Consider the following 20,015-nt stretch of genomic DNA (forward strand, 5'->3'; position numbering starts at 1 on the left):
GGAGTTTGAGACCAGCCTGGCCAAGATGGCAAAACTCTATCTCTACTAAAAATACAAAAATTAGATGGGCATGGTGGTGCAGGCTGGCCTACAGTCCCAGCTATTCGGGAGGCTGAGGCAGGAGAATCACTTGAACCGGGAGGTGGAGGTTGCAGTGAGACGAGATCGCACCACTGCACTCCAGCCTGGGCAACAAAGCAAGTGAGACAATAAATAATAAATAAATAAAAGAGTGAGATAAAAGCTGAAGGCTCTTGAGGCCCAGCCCAGAACTCCTATGTCACTTTTGCTAACTTCTATTGGTCACAGCAAGTCCCAAGGCTGGCCCTAAGTCCAGAGGTAGGAAAATAGACGCCACCTCCCAGTGGGAGAAGTTGTGAAAAATTCTCAGCCATGTCAACCTACCACATCTCCTTAGGGCAAAAGCCACATGATTTGGATTTTCTATCCCAATTTCTGATCCAGTTTTTCTTAAACCCATGCTGAACAAGGGGGCATGGTTCTATGGTTCTATAGGGTATACCTCTTTTACAAACATTTGGGATTCTGTGTTTTAAGAAAAAAAGGAAAAATAACACTTCTACAATAAAAATAGAACTAGATTTATTAACAGTTAAAAATGAGTCTCAATGGGAGAAATGAGTTTTCTCCAAAGCCACGCATATAGCTCAAAGCCATGACTTTTTTCTTGAATTTTACCAGCTCTCTGAGAGTTCACTCTTCATGGCTGCTAACACCACGTACTTAAAAACTATGACCCGGGGCCGGGCGCGGTGGCGTACGCCTGTAATCCCAGCACTTTGGGAGGCCGAGGTGGGTGGATCACGAGGTCAAGAGATCGAGACCATCTTGATCAACACGGTGAAACCCCGTCTCTACTAAAAAAAAAAATACAAAAAATTAGCTGGGCACTGTGGCGCGTGCCTGTAATCCCAGCTACTCAGGAGGCTGAGGCAGGAGAATTGCCTGAACCCAGGAGGCGGAGGTTGCGGTGAGCCGAGATCGCGCCATTGCACTCCAGCCTGGGTAACAAGAGCGAAACTCCGTCTCAAAGAAAAAAGAAAAAAAAAAAAAAACTATGACCCAGGAGCCTTTTCTTGATGCTACATATTATCTTAGGTGAAACGAATCTGAAATATTAAGCAAAATTCATAAGAATTTACTACGGAAATAAAGGTCAAGAGTAACATAAAACTAAACGTGGCTTGCACTCAAAGGTTTCAGACCAAATTCCTGTATCTTATTCATCCTTTAAGGTTCTATCTTGACTCTGTAATGCCAGAACCATGTTGAAGCTATCATCTCCTCAGAGATGCTTCTCACTGCAGAGTGGCAGGAACTCCTCCCATCCCCTTCAGAATTCTGCTTCCCTAAGTGAGGATCTCACTCTTTTTCAAATCCTGACTCCAGGATTATAGTCAGGGAGACTCTATGCCCTACTCACAGGGATATGAGATTAACCCGTGGTCATTGCCAGAACATAAATGAAGAGAACTAATCACATCATCCATAAATGTTACACCAAGAGTCCAATAGCAAAAGTAAATGTGCTCCATCACACAGAATGTAAAATTTAGAAAGGCAAATGAAGGTGACCCAAAACTATTCCTTTGTTTTGAATTACACAGAGAGTTTTCCTGATGTATCAGGGCAAGAAGGAAGTATAAGGTAGGCAGGAAGAAAGACCCAACATAGTTTGAAATCTATAGAAATAAAATAGTGCTGCTTCTTAAGTAAATTAACATGTTCAGTGAAGCTAGTTACTTCTTGACATCTACGTAATAACATTTTCTGGATGCTATACAATGTTATTTTATTTAGCAATAGTAATTTTTATATTTTCACAGCACTAATATTACTCCTACTTGTACTGAATCAATGGGATAGAAGATTCAAAGAATTAGACAAATGATCATTGAGTCTCAACATATTCATAAGTCCATTTCATTAAAAAAGATAAAGATGCTAAATAAGCTTGTCTATACCACTACAGTAAATAAATATGAAGTATTTTCCACAATTTTTTCCCCTTAATTTGTCAGTCCTCGCCAGAGGGTGATACGTATTCAGAGTTGTAAAATCGTTCATTGCACTCTCAAAGCCAGGAAGGACCTACATAACTTAAAAGATGACGATGAATAGAAGACAGCATATAGAAAAAGATTTGCCTTTTTTGTTTCCTACAAGGCCAAATTGGAGCCAAAGTTATAGGAATGCAGTAGAAAGAATGATCTTCAAATAGATTACTTAAATTTAAAGGAAGTCTGTATTTCTTTTTTTTTTGAGACGGAGTTTCGCTCTTGTTACCCAGGCTGGAGTGCAATGGCGCGATATCGGCTCACCGCAACCTCCGCCTCCTGGGTTCAGGCAATTCTCCTGCCTCAGCCTCCTGAGTAGCTGGGATTACAGGCACGCGCCACCATGCCCAGCTAATTTTTTTGTATTAGTAGAGACGGGGTTTCACCATGTTGACCAGGATGGTCTCGATCTCTTGACCTTGTGATCCACCCGCCTCGGCCTCCCAAAGTGCTGGGATTACAGGCTTGAGCCACCGCGCCCGGCGGAAGTCTGTATTTCAAACAGAAAATACCCAAAGGGAAAAAAATAGATTTATGTTTGAATTCTTTTAAATAAGCAAATAACAAAATAGAAATCAGGAATTTACTTTTACATGTTAAATGGAAATAATAAGTAGAAGTTTCATACAGAAAGCAACAAGGCATATCTGTGGTGATAGTGGTAAATGGCATATACTGAGAGTGTGGTTGATTCTCTATTAAAAAGTAACTAAACTGATGACCCTATTGTATTTTCAAATTCTGCAGACTGAAGACGCTCATCAATCAACATTAGAACTTGAACTTAATAACATGGTTCATCACAGCCAACAATACCTGTTTTGCATGACATAGGTGGGTCGATGCTGTTAGACCCAATACCCAGATAAACACAGAGGACATTGGTCTGTGGTCTAACACAGTCTAAAAGTGTCAAACTCTTTCACACTAGATATTAGATATCATAAATCATTAGGAGTAGCCAGCTTCCAGTGGCTGGTTCTTACATATACTGAATATAAAAGATGATGAAGTTATCTTTTTATTAAAATTAGATAGGCTGGGTGCAGTGGCTCACACCTGTAATCCCAGCACTTTGGGAGGCTAAGGTGGGTGGATCATGCAGTCAGGAGTTTGAGACCAGCCTGGCCAATGTGGTGAAACCCCATCTCTACTAAAGATACAAAAATTAGCTGGGCATGGTGGTGCAGGCTGGCCTATAGTCCCAGCTACTAGGGAGGCTGAGGCAGGAGAATTGCTTGAACCAGGAGGTGGAGGTTGCAGTGAGCTGAAATCGTGCCATTGCACTCCAGCCTGGACAACAGAGTGAGACTCCTTCTCAAAAAACAAAAAAAATTGATAGAGTGCAATGCACCTGCAGAAAGAGCTAACACAACAAGCAACCCACAACTCACAAATGCACAGATGCAAGTATTTAACACTTCTGAGAATTATAAGATAACATGGCCATTTCAATTCCCAGAGACCCATTGTTAATGCACCAGTTACTGCCAGCCTAATACAGTGTCTGCACCCATGCTGAAGTCACTCGTCAGTATTGCTCATGAATTAAGCAGCAAAACAAAGCCCTTTTTTTCTCACATACCTGTTTTATTCTCATTGTCAATGCTGCCAGACTCCAGTCCAAGTCTCTGATGCCCTAAGAGGATATTCTGTTTTTAGTAACTCCTCTAGGTGACACCAAACATAGGTTGAGTCTTCCCACAGTACTATAATCCAGAGGTTTTATCACCTCTTTTGTCATTAAAATTTATCTTTCACCTCCGGTCTCTGCTAGTTCATCTGATTAACTGATGTAGCCAAAATGTTCATGGTTTATTTAGGTTTAATTTGTTATCACTGCCAGTTATCATGTTCATGCTCACTTGGGATTTATTGGATGAACCCAGTGAGTGAACAGTGTGAGTCTTCCACAAACTGCAGGAAGAGAACCAGAGGAAAGCATTTCTGGAAGCAGCTAGAACTCCTGCTTCTGCTAATGTTATACCAAGTTTGTGGCTGCCTCATCAGTGCAGGTTTACCAGGAATCCAGATCTGGAATCATTTGCTGTAAGAGCTGCACGTGATTCAGATGCAAGCCTCAACAGACAGCATTTTATTGCTTGGCTTATGTTTTCAACTTGAAATTCAGGAGAGAATGATACATAAGCCCATAGGATTTTCGATGTCTTGGTGGGCACCATCAGTGAATTGTAGACTTTTTTAATGCTAGGAAAGAACTAGGTGAAGGTAATTGAAACGGAAATTGTAAGTAAAAATAGTAATATAAAGAAAGGATTTATTTAAAATTTTATAGCAATTCAATGTAGTTATGAATTTTCCAGTGACTTTAGAAGCTTTCTATTACCTGCTGCTCCGGGATGGTGGACCAAGCATAGCTGATGGCTCTATTATCACCCTCTTGGGAATTTGCCAGATGTTAAGAGAAAATGCAACAGAACAGCACCTGCTTGGATTATTGCCACTGAATTAATAGGAACCAGGGAGTGATGGACTAACAAGAAATGACTTCAACATTGTCAGGACTGTAAAGTTCAGATTTTCATTACCTGCTACTTTTTTGTATTCCCTTTGTAATCTTTTCAGTTATTGTAAAACAATTGTTTAATATCCTAAATTAAGAAAGTACTTTTCTCTGGTCTGACAATCTCATTAAATATCATATGGACAAGATCTCTACTAGGCATTCATATTTTTGCTACCAAAGTAACAGTCTATATCAAGGATTAGTGAACTTTGCTGTAAAGAGTCAGATAATAAATAATATAGTTCTTATGGGCCTTATAGTCTCAGTTACAACTACTTTATTCTGTCACTGCAATGTTAAAGTAGCACAGACAACATGTAATGAATGAGGGTGGCTGTGTTCCAATAAAATTGTATTTGCAAAAATAGGGGCCAGCATGGTGGCTCAGGCCTATAATCCTAGCACTTTGGGAGGCCAAGGTGGGCAGATAACTTGAGGTCGGGAGTTTGAGACCAACCTGGCCAATATGGTGAAACCCCACCTCTACTAAAAAAAAAATACAAAAATTAACCATACCTGGTAGTGTATGCCTGTTATGCTAGTTACTCGGGAGGCTGAGGCAGGAGAATCGCTCGTACTTGGGAGGCAGAGGTTGCAGTGACCAACATTGTGCCACTGTACTCCAGCCTGGGCGACAGTGAGACTCTGTCTCAGCAAGGAAAAAAAACAAAGGTAGCAGGCTGGATTTGGTTGGGAAAGTGCAGTTTATTGACCCCTTTTTTATGCAATGTTTTTATATAAACATTATTTGTTTTACTAACTATCTGCTACGTTGTCTTGCATATGGGTGGTATGTAATATTTTCTGTAGACTGGATAACTAAATAAGTGACTTTTAAAACATAAATTAAGGTTGATTATAAATGCTAATAAATTTATGCAAAGTATTAGAAAATAAACAGCTGGATAACCACCTTTTCTTTTCTTTCTTTTTTTTTTTTTTGGCATTTGTTTAGCCTAATTGTTTTAGTTCTTTTTTTTATATAATTTTACTTTAAATTCTGGGATACATGTGCAGAATGTACAGGGTTGTTACATAGGTATACATGTGCCATGAAACCACCATTTCTTTTTCTTTATAAAGGGATAAAATATCAAAATGTTCTTCCTGAGACCATGTCTTAAAAATAATTTTATATAAGCATGTAGAACTGTATAAGCTTTTATTACAAACTACTCAAAAGACAATTTATACCACTAGATTCTTAGGAATTAATGCCTTACTTAAATATTTCATTGTACTCTTTTTAATAGAAAATTAAATGTCAAAGAGTACACAAAAGGAGATGTAAAAACATAAGAATATTGGTTAAAATTCTTCTGGATTAAAAATAAAATACTTGATACACTAACAATTAATTGCAAATAATGAAATTTGGATGAGCAATTGATGTATAATTCTTTCAAATGAAATTATAATTTAGTTCACTTTTTTCTTTTAGACTAAGAATAATATTTTTAAATTCATGTTGGGTGATAACATCACATAATTGCATGGCCACACAAATATACCTATGTCATGGTAAATAAGTGACCAGTTTTATGGCATTACAATTCTAACGACAGAAAGACTATCTAGCTCTTGGGTAATACACAACATATTTAAGAACATTAAGTTTCAAATGTCTTTGAAGTTCAAGGGAGATATGATATCCCTCATCAAATTGCTGGGATCAAGAACCAATTTATGCAATTCAATCTTTCAATAATGCACATGAACCCCTAACAATAATCTAAATTGAAATGTTTTTTTGACTTAATTTCTTGCTTCTACCATGTTGCCTAAATGTCCTGTCCATTTGCATTTACACATGTGGTCTCCAATAACTAATACAAATCTTACACCTCTCTAACCTACTCTTCAAAGTCTACTTCAAACATCCTATCATGAAGTCTTAGTAACCTTGACTTCTTCCATGCTACCAGAATTTATCTCTCTCTACACAGAGCTATAAAGCACTTTCTTTGATTCCTGACAGAATGCCAATCATATATTTTGATTCTGTTACATGTATAGTTGTGTCAAAACTATGAAGGGTCTGAAAAATTCACCTATTTACAAGCCTGCAAGTTAGTTACCGGTTTTGTAGATGCTGGCAAAAGACATAAGACTCCTGCATCAGAGACAATGAACTTTATTACTCACAGTGGTAGGAGTAACCAGATTATCAGCATTTGGGTTACTATTCCAAGGCTCAATTTCTTCAGGAAATGTAAAGAGGGGATGCCTGCACACAAAGTAAACTGAATCACAGAAGAAGTGCCCTAAATTTAGAATCCTGAATATTTTTTTCTTTTTCTCTTTTTTTTTTTTTTTGACATGACATCTTGCTTTGTCACTCAGGCTGGACTGCAGTGGTACAATCTCAGCTCACTGCAACCTCCACCTCCCAGGTTCAAGCAATTCTCGTGCATCAACCTTCCCACTAACTGGGACCACAGGCATATGACACCACGCCCAGCTAATTTTTATATTTTTAGTAGAGATGGGGTTTCACCATGTTGGCCAGGCTGGTCTCAAACTCCTGACCTCAAGTGATCCACCCACCTCAGTCTCCCAAAGTGCTGGGATTACAGGGGTGAGCCACTGCACTCGGCCAGAAACCTGAATATTTTCTAATGGGCAGCGAGCACACCCAAATTTTGCCTCAGAGAAAGATAATATTTTTATCATACTGGACAGCAAAAGAAACTTCCCTCTACTCCAGAAGACACTAGACATATTATCTATGGATGTACACTGTAGAAGTATAGTTGAATAGTCTGGAACAAAGTCAGTTAATGTGTCTACTCATTAGACCTACTAAAATGTGAGGAAACAATAAATAATTGCCCCCCAAAAAGCAAAGTTATTTTCTTTTCACTCTACCTAAGACTATGGGGAGTCTTAGTGTGTATTCCCTTCAGGAAAGATCCTGAGATTAGGATTCACATGGAAGGAGCTAGGGGAAAGTGATGTCAAAAATTATCAGTAGCGAAGTAAGAAAGTTAGGAAAGGAATAAAAAAATCTATCAGGCTGAGTTATCAAGCCATATGCCACTGTTAGAGACAAATCATTCTGGAAAATCAGGGAGATCATGTACAATAAAAAATGGCCTCTGAATTATCCCCATCAGGGAGAAGTTATTGAAGTATTTATATACCACTTTCCTCCAGCATGTATTAAGAATTGCTCCTGGGATATTATAATATGTCAGGTGCTTCTGACTGTTGTGTTGAGAGACATAATAAGCTCAGAGTGCAAAAAAAGCAAAGAGAAATCCTCAGGCTGAAGGAAAGAGGGCCATCGTACATCATGCACAAAAACCGTGGGACCCATAGTGATAGGCACCAGGCATGGTCAGTATCTCCTACAAGAACAAAATTATGTTGTTGTTTTATTTTAACAATCAACACAACTTCGTATATTGATAGCACTCAACAGTTTTTCTTACCATTGAGTGGAACAGAAATAATTTGAAATAGACCTACAGAAACAGGATATCAATAGGTATGTTTATTGAAGCAATATTTACAATAGCAAAGACTTGGAACAAATCTGAATGTCCAACAATGATAGACTGGATAAAGAAAATGTGACACATATACACCATGGAATACTATGCAGCCATAAAAAAGAATGAGTTCTTGCCCTCTGCAGGGACATGGATGAAGCTGGAAGCCATCATTCTCAGCAAACTAACACAGGAACAGAAGACCAAACACCACATGTTCTCACTCATAAGTGGGAGTTGAACAATGAGAACACATGGATACAGGGAGGGTAAGGAGGGGAACATCACACACTGGGACCTGTTGGGGGGTTGGGAGGTAAGGGAAGGGAGGGCATTAGGACAAATGCCTAATGCATGTTGGGCTTAAAACATAGATGATGGGTTAACAGGTACAGTAAACAACCATGGCACATGTATACCTATGTAACAAACCTGTACATTCTGTACATGTATCCCAGACTTTAAAGTAAAATAAAAATAACAGATTTGATCTCTAAAAACATTTACTTAAGTAAATGTCACATCTAATATCATATAGAATAAAATGTAACTAAAATATTTAATTCTGCTTATTCATTTCTGGGCCACATGAAAAAAAGATGACCCTATTACTCAAGAGATCATAAGGCTAGATTGTCAGGCACTAGTGAAAACTGACACTTTTAAAACACATGCATCTTTATTATATACAGGAAGTCACGAACTCAATGAGGCATGCTAAAGACAATGCCTAATTCATTTGTAAATATCATATTTAATACCAAAGTCCTTTGGCTCCTGTGATCTAAACATTCTGTAAATTACACAATCTAAAATAACATGTTTTAAAGAAATAATAGTTTTGAAGGAAGTTGAATATTCCAAATATAAGAATTATATTCTAAATGTGTGTCATTTCATAGCTTGGGTTCTGAGTCTTCCATGGAGATCAAAACTACCCCGAATATTGACAATACAAAACTGATTAAGAATGTCCTTATTTTTCCTAGAATATAAGAGTCTGTTCCTGGGCAGGTTTTATCAAACAGACTGGGAATTTCATGAATCAAAGAGTCAGTTTAGACACCGATCAAATTATTGGCTGCACTAAAGGCTCTACTTGTGCCTTCCTTCAGATGCTGTAGAAATGTTCTCAAATCCTGACTGCTGCCAGTTAGCTTTACTTCAGCCTGGCTTCGTCAAAAACAACAGAGGATGAGGCCTCCCGCAGCAGGGTGCATCTTCACCCAAGTTTACTTTTTTCTATTCTAACCATGCAGAAGCTACTCGATTTTGCTTCTTGGCCACATAGTCTCACCTGAGAGAACAGAGAAACTCAGAAGCAGCCCAATTAGGCTTGGTTATTCAGGATCCGACAATTAGAAGAGATACCAGGGGTCACCTAATGTTACTTCCCAAGCAAGTGTCCTCTCCACAGTGCTCCTGGCTAAGCATCACGCAGCCTTTGCTCTATTATTTAGGACCACAGAAGGCAAGTAATGCTCTAGTGGTGGTAAACTTTCCTATTGAGAGCCAAAATACATCTTCTTTAACATTTTTCATTAGTCTTTACGTTTACTGTGAAGCAACAAAAACAAAAAAGCACAATTAAGAACCAGTTTCATACGGAAGACCAAGCCTTTCCCTTATTTTCACTATTTAGTTACTTAAGATGATGTCATGATGAAATAGGAGGCTGGACTGGACTCTGCGGGCAGAATTTGAACACCGGACCAGATCGAGGACTTGCTGAAACAGAAACAGGAAGGAGGTGAAAGCACCTCTCTGCAAGACATGCCCACCACTGCCATGTCAGTTTACCATTGCCATGGCAACACCCAGAAATTGCCGCCATTTTTCTATGGCAACAACCCGATGAGCCAGAAATTACCACCCTATTTCTAGCAATTTCTGCATAATCTTTCCTTTGATTTGCAAATCATTAAGGTGGGTATGAGTGCAGAACTGCCTGTGGCTGCCACTATGAGCACACTGCTTACGGGGCTACCCTGCTCTACAAGGAGATGCCCCTCCACTTCTGTGCACGGCTGCTGCAATGAAAGGGGCTGTCTAACACCACCCGCCGCTCTTGAATTTTTTCTGGGACGATGCCAAAAACCTCTCAGGCTAAACCCCAGTTCTGGAGCTTGCCTGCCCTGCATCAATACGGTGTTTATCCCAGAATTCCTTCGGACTCATCACCAACCTTCTCAGAATCCACAAAAAGTCCACTGCACTTTTAAATATTTATTTATTTATTTATTTATTTATTATTTTTTATTTTTTTTTTTTGAGACGTAGTTTCACTCTTGTTACCCAGGCTGGAGTGCAATGGCGCGATCTCGGCTCACCGCAACCTCTGCCTCCTGGGTTCAGGCAATTCTCCTGCCTCAGCCTCCTGAGTAGCTGGGATTACAGGCACGCGCCACCATGCCCAGCTAATTTTTTGTATTAGTAGAGACGGGGTTTCACCATGTTGACCAGAATGGTCTCGATCTCTTGACTTCGTGATCCACCCGCCTCGGCCTCCCAAAGTGCTGGGATTAAAGGCGTGAGCCACTGTGCCCGGACTTAAATATTTATTTTTAAATACTCAAGAGTTTTACTGGTATTCTCTAGGTGAGATATGATGAATTATCTCACCAAATGTTTTTTAACATACAAAATTTAATCATACATAATTCGTTTATAGTTACAAATTCACATTTATTCAACAGAAAAAAGCCATATTCAATTATTTAAAATATTTTAGATACTAGAATTAAGGGTATGTTCATAAATATGTCAACAAAACAGTTAAATATTACTGTTATTCCCTTTTGCACATAAACAATATAATTACATAAATGATTGATAATCTAAAGGAGAAATAATCAGTAGATTTGGCCATTGTTTAGTACTACTAATAGGAAATGTAATATCCTTATACATGCTTTCTATGAATAAAAAGTTCCTTCTATTTTATTTATTTTTTTAATTATTTATTTATTTTTTAATTTTACTTTAGGTTCTGGGGTACATGTGCAGGTCATGCAGGGTTGTTGCATAGGTGCATACTATATCCAGCATTTCTCCCCATGTTATCCCTCCTCACCCTCCCCACTCCCCTCTGTCCCTCCCCTAGCCCCCCACAACTGCCCCCAGTGTGTGATGCTCCTCTTCCTGAGTCCACATGTTCTCATTGTTCAACATTCACCTATGAGTAAGACTATGCAGTGTTTGGTTTTCTGTTCTTGTGTCAGTTTGCTGAGAATGATGGTTTCTAGATTCACCCAAGTCCCTATAAAGGACACAAACTCATCATTTTTCATGGCTGCATAGTATTCCATGGTGTATATGTGCCACATTTTCTTTGTCCAGTCTATCATTGATGGGCATTTGGGTTGGTTCCAGGTCTTTGCTTTTGTACACAGTGCTGCAATGAATATATATGTGCACATGTCTTTATAGTAGAACAATTTATAGTTCTTTGGGTATATACCCAGTAATGGGATTGCTGGGTCAAATGGAATTTCTATTTCTAGATCCTTGAGAAATCACCACACTGTCTTCCACAATGTTTGAACCAATTTACACTCCCACCAACTGTGTAAGAGTTTTCCTATTTCTCCAAATCCTCTCCAGCATCTGTTGTCTCCAGATTTTTTAATGATCGCCATTCTAACTGGTGTGAGATGGTATCTCAATGTGGTTTTGATTTGCATTTTCTAATGATCAGTGATGATGAGCATTTTTTCATATATTTGTTGGCCTCATATCACAAGAGAGCCCACATAGCCAAGACAATCTTAAGCAAAAAGAACAAAGCTGGAGGCATCACACCACCAGACTTCAAACTATACTACAAGGCTACAGTAATCAAAACAGCATGGTACTGGTACCAAAGCAGAGACATAGACCAATGGAACAGAACACAGGCCTCAGAAGCAACACCACACAACCACAACCATCTCATCTTTGACAAACCTGACAAAAACAAGCAATGGAGAATGGACTCCATGTTTAATAAATGGTATTGGGAAAACTGGCTAGCCATGTGCAGAAAGCAGAAACTGGACCCCTTCCTGTCACCTTACACTAAAATTAACTCCAGATGGATTAAAGATTTAAACATAAACTCTAACACCATAAAAACACTAGAAGAAAACATAGGCAAAACCATCCAGGACATAGGCATAGGCAAGGACTTCAAGACTAAAACACCAAAAGCAATGGCAACAAAAGCCAAGATAGACAAATGGGATCTAATTAAACTCCAGAGCTTCTGTACAGCAAAAGAAACCATCATTAGAGCAAACCAGCAACTAACAGAATGGGAAAAAATTTTTGCAGTCTACCCATCTGACAAAGGGCTAATATCCAGAATCTACAAATAACTAAAACAGATATACAAGAAAAAAACAAACAACCCCATTCAAAAGTGGATGAAGGATATGAACAGACACTTTTCAAAAGAAATTCCTTCTTATTTTAAAATATATAATCAAATAAATTTTAAAGATGAAACAGGCTGGACACAATGGCTCATGCCTGCAATCCTAACATTTTGCAGGGCTAACGCAGGCAGATTGCTTGAGCTCAAGAGTTCAAAACTAGCCTGGGCAACAAAGTGAGATCCCTGTCTCTACAAAAAATACAAACATTAACCAGGTGTGGTGGCACATGCCTGCAGTTCCCGCTACTCAGGAGGCTGAGGTGGAAGGATGGCTCCAGCATGGGAAGTGGAGGTTGCAATGAGCTGCAACTGTGCCACTTCACTCCAGCCTGGGTGACAGAACCAGGCCTTGTTAAAAACTAAGAGAAAAAAGGTGAAAAGATGAAATAGCCAAAAGAGTAGACGATACAATTATAAAAAGTATTTGATTTCAGAGAAGAATAAAAAAAAGCATATGGTGAAAAGTATATTTGTGGTCTTTCTTTTATAGATACAGGAAATGTGAGATGTTCAAACACAATGTACTATCTGTGGAATCTAGGTAATGGATAAAGCAGACATTGAATTCAAACGTAATGCTTAGTATATTCAAGGAATTAGGAGACAAAAGATAGAAGAAAACGTTTCCTAGATCATCACAGTATCTCTACTCTATTTCATGCACAATTAAAAGTACCTAAGTACTTACCAATAGAATGTGGTTGGACATAAGGCATACAACTTCTACATCAACCTGCTTCTTAAGAAATTTCTGGCCTTGCTTTCAAATTTCTTTAGGTGGGAATCCATATAAAGCAGCAAAGCAGCTTCAACAGCACACTCTTGGGACAGCAGAACAACAAGATGAGAAGAACCTGCCTTCGTGAATAATTTCATCAGACAAAAACACCTGTGTCTGTCTGGGTCGGGCACCTCTAGGCTGTCACCTTATTCAAACCATTATGGGTTTTCGTTATGTTGTAGCAGCATAGACTTTACCTTCCCGAAATCACCAAGTGTTGGGATCTCTGAAATCCCATCATTTCTTTTTCCTTTGGTTATTGCTCGAGTTGCTATTATTGTTGTTGTTAGAAGTGAAGCTTTTAAAATCCAATTTCATTGTCTTAGGTTTAACATATTTTCTGGGTACTACTGCCTGTGTATTCCTGGAAATGCAGGCATGCAAGAGCATTTTTAAAAGACTGCTTTTTACTTTTAATATTTCACAAAAGCACACCCCACACTTGATGATATATGTTCTTTGAGTGGAAATTTATGACAAATTTTTCAAGGCATTCACTGTCAATTCAGCTACAGTGCTATTTTGGACTGTTTTATGATGTCCATTTTTCTCTGTGTGACACTCCAGTCTGTCCTGACACACACACATTCAGTGGGGAAGTCTAAACACTAAAGAAATACAGGATTATCAATCAAACAACAAACATTTACTGAGTGCCTACCAGGGGCAAGTTACTCTGCTAGGTGAGAATGATTCAGAAAGAGGTAAAAGATGGTCCCTAATATCAAGGAGTTTACTGTCTTGTTAGAGAGCCAGAACACACACACACACCCAGTATAAATGAATATCACCATGAACTAGATGATAAATGCCACTATGTTCAGATGAAGGGTTGGATGTAAATATTTTAAGGTAAAATTAATGCAAAGCATTAAAGCTGCCTATATGTGCTCCTAGCGCTATTGGATACATTTCGGTATCCTCTTCATTCTGCCTGTAACCTTATTCTAGACGCCTATACCCAATTTCTTAAATGTACCCTCAGTTACTCTGGTCCTCACCTTGTGGACTGCCACCTAGAGGTGTTGAAAACAGCAAAGACTTTTACTTGTAATTTAAAACATTCTTCCCTTTTCATTGTTTGATTTTTCTGCCCCCCATTGATATGAACTCAAATAAAATTATGATCTATAAAAAATTTTGTGTGCCACCAAAGCTCAGGTAAAATGTTTCAAAAAACCCAGAAGTGTGAGAGAGCAAAAGTGGAATGATAGACTAGGTTGTCTGTTGGCAACTCAGGATTGCTACCAGATGCTTCTAAAGGGCTGATAGTTCTCATCCCAAGGAACTGTTTTCCTAAGAAATTGCAAATACATTTACAGAATTCACTTGCCTAGATAGGGCTTACTTAGAGTTTGCCAATAAGGAACTCTTGCATGAGATTTGGAATGCAAAAAAGATGGGGAAGCCAGTATTCTCTCCAGGGGGTTGCAGGCAGATGTGTGGACAGAAATGAAATGTCACAGTGAGCTCCTGTGAAGCACAGGCTTTTACTGTTACAGACTGAGAGAGCTGGTGGTAGAGTCCCAGAGATTCTTTAGAACTGCCATCATTTCTTAGAAACCACTTGAGAACAACCTGCTTCTGAGCTTCTGACTGAGGTCTTTCCTGAACTTCAGTGGCAGCTTCCTAAAACTTTGCTTTCCCAGTTCTTGCTAGGTTTGTGTAAACTGCTTGCATTAGTCTGTTTTCACACTGCTACAGATAACTACCCGAAACTGGGTTATTTGCAAAGAAAAGAGGTTTAATTGACTTACAGTGCTGCCTGGCTTGGGAGGCCTCAGGAAACCTACAATCACGGCAGAAGGCAAAAGGGGAAGCAAGGCACTATCTTACGTGGCAGCAGTAGAGCGACCAAACAAAGGACAAGTGCCACACACTTTCAAACGATCAGATCCCATGTGAACTCACTCACTATCATGAGAACAGCAAGGGGGATGTCGGCCCCATGATTCAATCACCCCCCAGCAGGCTCCGCCCCCAACACGTGGGGATCACAATTCGAGAAGAGATTTGGGTGGGAACACAGAGCCAAACAACAATCCCCTTTCCTTCATTAAGCTGTTTGCTGCTGGATTACATTCTTCAGCTTGTTTATCTGGCTGAATTCTGATGGTCACATGTGGGAATCCTTAGACAAGTGGCAAGATGATAGAAGGGACTTGCTTGCTCTAGCGAGCACCCTTTCTCTACAGATAAACACTGAGCAATACATGGGAGAAGGAGGGGAGAAATTTGAGAATTCACTTAAAGAGAGTAAGACAGAAAGGTTCCTGGTTCCAGAACCTGAACCAGGAGTCAAATAGGATACTGGATAGAAACACTGGTTTATTAGAGGTAGAATAAAATGCTTAAGAGGAAGATAAATCACGGAGAAGCTTGCTCGGAACCCCATGATGGACACAAGAAGACTTAGGAAGAAGGTTCCCTGCCTCACCCACAAAAGGAGGGGTGAGGGGCAAAGGAAAATAGAGAAGTTAGTTTAGCTAAGGAAATCAGATTACATTGCCGAAACCAGAGTGAAGATATTTTCCATTAGAAATAGCACCAACTACCTTGACAGGATTTGAAAAATCATTTATATATGGGGCATTAAAATATTTTTCCCCATTCTCCCCAGCCTGAAGAGCCTCAGCTCCTGTGTAGCCCATACAGCCATGGATGTCAACATCTCAAGCTTCCATTTTAGGTGTCCTTCTTCCTTTCTTATTCACTTTCACACAGTTTTTTAAATATCAAAGCCCGAGCTGCACTGCCATCTACTTCATGTAAGCTCACTGTATAGTGAGCAGGATTTTTAAAAACTTCAATAAAAGTGAGAGGAGCAAAACTTAAATCATCTGTTGAAATGCAGTATGATACAGTAACTCCCAAATATGTCTAAAGGCTCACCTTTCCTTTCAAAGTCCGATCTGCTAAAATGCACACAGTGCATACATTTTTATGAACTTCATAAAATTTGTTGTGAATAGTGTTAAAATTATCTTTAAGTAAAAAGGCAATCTATGGAATGAAGAAAATATTTGCAATTATATATCTGACAAGGTGTTAATATACTGAAGATATAAAGAATTCCTACAACTCAGCCACACACACACACACACACAACAAATAACCCAATTAGAAAGCAGGCAACAGACTTGGATAGCCATTTCTCAAGAATATACAAATGGCCAACAAGGATATGAAAAGATGCTCAACATCACTAATCATCATAGAAATGCAAATCAAAACTATAATATCACCTTATATCCATCAGGATAGCTACTATTTAGAGAGTAGGTGAAGATGGGAAGAAATTGGAACTTTTATACACTCTTGTTGGGATTATAAAATGGCAAAATTGATATGGAAAACCATATGGAGAGTCCTCAAAAAGTTAAAAATAAAATTACCAAATGATTCAGCAATCTCATTTTAGGGGTTATGTCCAAAATAATTAAAATCCGGGTTTCAAATAGAGATTTTTTTGCACACCGATGTTCATACTACCACTATTCATAACAGCCAGATGGTGTCAACAACACAAATGTCTACCAAAATATAAATGGATAAACAAAATGTGGGGTGTGTGTGTGTGTGTATGTGTGTATGTATAGGCATATATATATATATGTATAGGCATATATATATATGCCTATACATATATATATGTGAAGGAATATTAGTCAGATTTAAGTAAGAGAGAAATCCTGTCACATGCTACAATGAGGATGAATTCTGACAACATATGACAAGTGAAATAAACTAGCCACAAATAAACAAATACTGCATGATTCCACTCATTTGAGATATCTAAAACAGGAAAATTCATAGAAATAGAAAGTGGAATGGTGATTACCAGGATCTGGGAGGAGGATATCAGAGGAGTTGTTTAATGCATACTGAGTTTGAGTTTTGCAAGATGAAAACTTTCTGAACACACATTTCACAACAATGTGAATATGCTTAACACTACTGAATTGTACATTTAGACTGGTCAAGATGGTAAACTTTATGTTATTTTTTACCATAATTGATAAAAATTGCTTAAAATATTCATTAAGAACATCTCAGGAAAGATTTTTCATAGAATAAGGTGCATGATTCCTTCCAGACCTGGAAAATGTGGCTCTTCTGTTAGTCAAATTTGCAAATGTCTCTTTTTTTCTCCAGAGACCATTATCAGTTCAAATGTTTAACACATATTTGCTGAGATGCTACGTTTTTCTTGGTACTCAGTATATTAAAATGAAGATAACATAGTCCTTACTGTTGGCACTCACAATCAACTAAGTGAACAGATAATTATAACATTATAATCACAAGAAAAAGGAATACAAGGTGAGAAGTTCAATGATAAAAGTGTATAGGCAACATGAATAGAAGATTATCAATTATCAGGACATACAATGAAAGCTTTGGAGAGAACTTAAAGTCAGTCAAGTTTACCAGGCAGATGGGAGGGAAGAGGGTTAAGGGATTCTAACAAAGAGAACAGCATCAATAGATGAATAAAACATACAGTGTCAAGGAACTTCAAATCTTTCAGTGTTGCTGGATGTTGCAGTGCAAAAAAAAAAAAAGATAAAAATTTCCAGCAAAAAGTAGGGACTAGGTAACGGGGAGCCTTGCTATTTATACTAAGGAACTTGGATTTCATATTGTGAGTAATGTGAATCCTTAGAGGGTTTTCAGTAGGGCAGAGAGCTATATGCTCAATGTGGGGCATAGAGTAAAATACCAAACTTTCATTTTAGAAAACTCATGCTGGCAACAGTGTAGATTCTAGTTTTGGGAAGGAAAAGCTATGTAAGGAAAAGGCATCAATTAGAAAACTCTTACAAAAAGTTTTAAAGAAACAGGACAATAACATAAATAGAAACGACACCAAGTTAAAAAGCAGAATGATGAAGTTAAAATGTAGAGTTTTTTGTAAGTTGTCTATTTGCTTGTTTTTTAGTTTTTGTTTATGTGCTCAGTGTTAAGTATTTTTCTGTGGATAGTGGCTCAATTTGGTGTTCCTGCAGGGAGGATGATTGGTGGAGGCATCTATTCAGTCATCTTGTTCTACCTTCTATCCTCTCTATCACATTTTATAAGCATATAGAGAATGAATAGTAATAAGAGTGATAATTTTTTTATTCACTAAAATAGTAATTACATTGACTTGTTCAATTGTCATAAGTTTCCAAATAATAATTAGAAAGTTTTAAATTATTAAGATGTTTACAGAAATACTTATTCAAAGCAATAATAATCACTCCATGCAGTTGTGTTTAAAAGTCTACCTAGTGATGTTAGTTTGCTATGTGAATAACCATATTTGCTTGCGAAATAAAAACACCTTTCTTTGAAGTCTTATAATTTTAAGCATTTATTAATTTGTTTATTTGGTATAAAACAGGCCCAAAGAGGAATAGTCTAAACTAATTCTCTCTTTTCAGAGTCAAAGGATATTACCTCATCAGAGGAAGAAATAGAGTAAAATATAAATAGTCTATGGTGCTCACATTAAGAGCATTTGCTATGCCAAGCCCTGTGCTAATTAGTAAAAATTCCAAGATATCAAACAAAAAACAGCATCATAACATACTTAAATATATTAATTTAGTGGAATTGGCAAGTAGTTATTTTTTGATATTATGCTGTGGATTCAAAATAAATTAGAGATTTTTGCCAATACTTTTCAGCCAGTATTTCATCAAGTTGAAGCGAAATAAAAGATTTTGCATTTAAAACTGTGTGACCTCCTAAAAGTACGTTCCACAAATTTAAAAAGAAATTATATTTACCAAAAATATAAGTCAAACATTTACCGAAAAAAGAGTATTTGCTTTAAGTAATTTTGCCCCCTGACAAAATACACATATTGATAAGGGTTTATTTGGGGTTCAAAGGTGACTTATGGTATTATGAAATCTGAAAGTATGTTCGAAGAGAAAACCCAGAAGGCACCCAAGTAAAATCAACGAGGCATGGCAAACTACAGATACCAGATATGTCATCGTAAAATGTGAAGGACAAGGAAATCCAAACGATAGATGTAAAATGATAGACAACTGATCTGCCACAGAGTCAAGGGACATCCAACACTGACAGAATTAAGGTCATTCACCATCATCAACCTTACAGTCTAGTCTCTAACCCTAGACCCAAGAAGGTCTAAAGAAGTTTAGATTTCAGCAGGAAAATGAAAGCATGGGAAACAATTCTCTCAAGGTCACATATAACACATAAAAATGCACACATATAACTATTTGTCAACCCATCTTCTGTTTTCTAGAATTTTTAGTACTGCATATTCTTAATAAATACCATTGTAGATGGGTATGCAGTGAGGTGATTTCCTTCTAAATTCACCATGTAAGTTAAAGTGCACAATAAAATATTAACATGTACAGATTTCCAGGTCACACTTGTACAATTCAAAATGGCCAGTAAGGTATAATTTCATCATGCTATCTGTAAGTATTGAAGATGGAAAAAGATGCCCCCCTACCCACACAGCTCTTTCAATTTATTTTTTTTTAAAAATCAATATCGCATCTATTACCAAAGAAATGGGCTACGCACTAGTGAAATACAAAGATGAGCAAAGACCTCAGAGTATCCTTCAATCCCATTGACAGGTGGAAATGTCCATGAACATCACAAGGAAACCAAGAATATATTGGTTGCTGTGGCCTAACTATGAACACTCCCAACTCACATGTCTGAAGCAGAGCACTGGTATTTTATA

Source organism: Aotus nancymaae, unplaced genomic scaffold (assembly GCF_030222135.1).
Source record: "Aotus nancymaae isolate 86718 unplaced genomic scaffold, 86718_ANA_hifiasm-v0.15.2.pri h1tg000020l, whole genome shotgun sequence".
NCBI classification, from domain to species: domain Eukaryota; kingdom Metazoa; phylum Chordata; class Mammalia; order Primates; family Aotidae; genus Aotus; species Aotus nancymaae.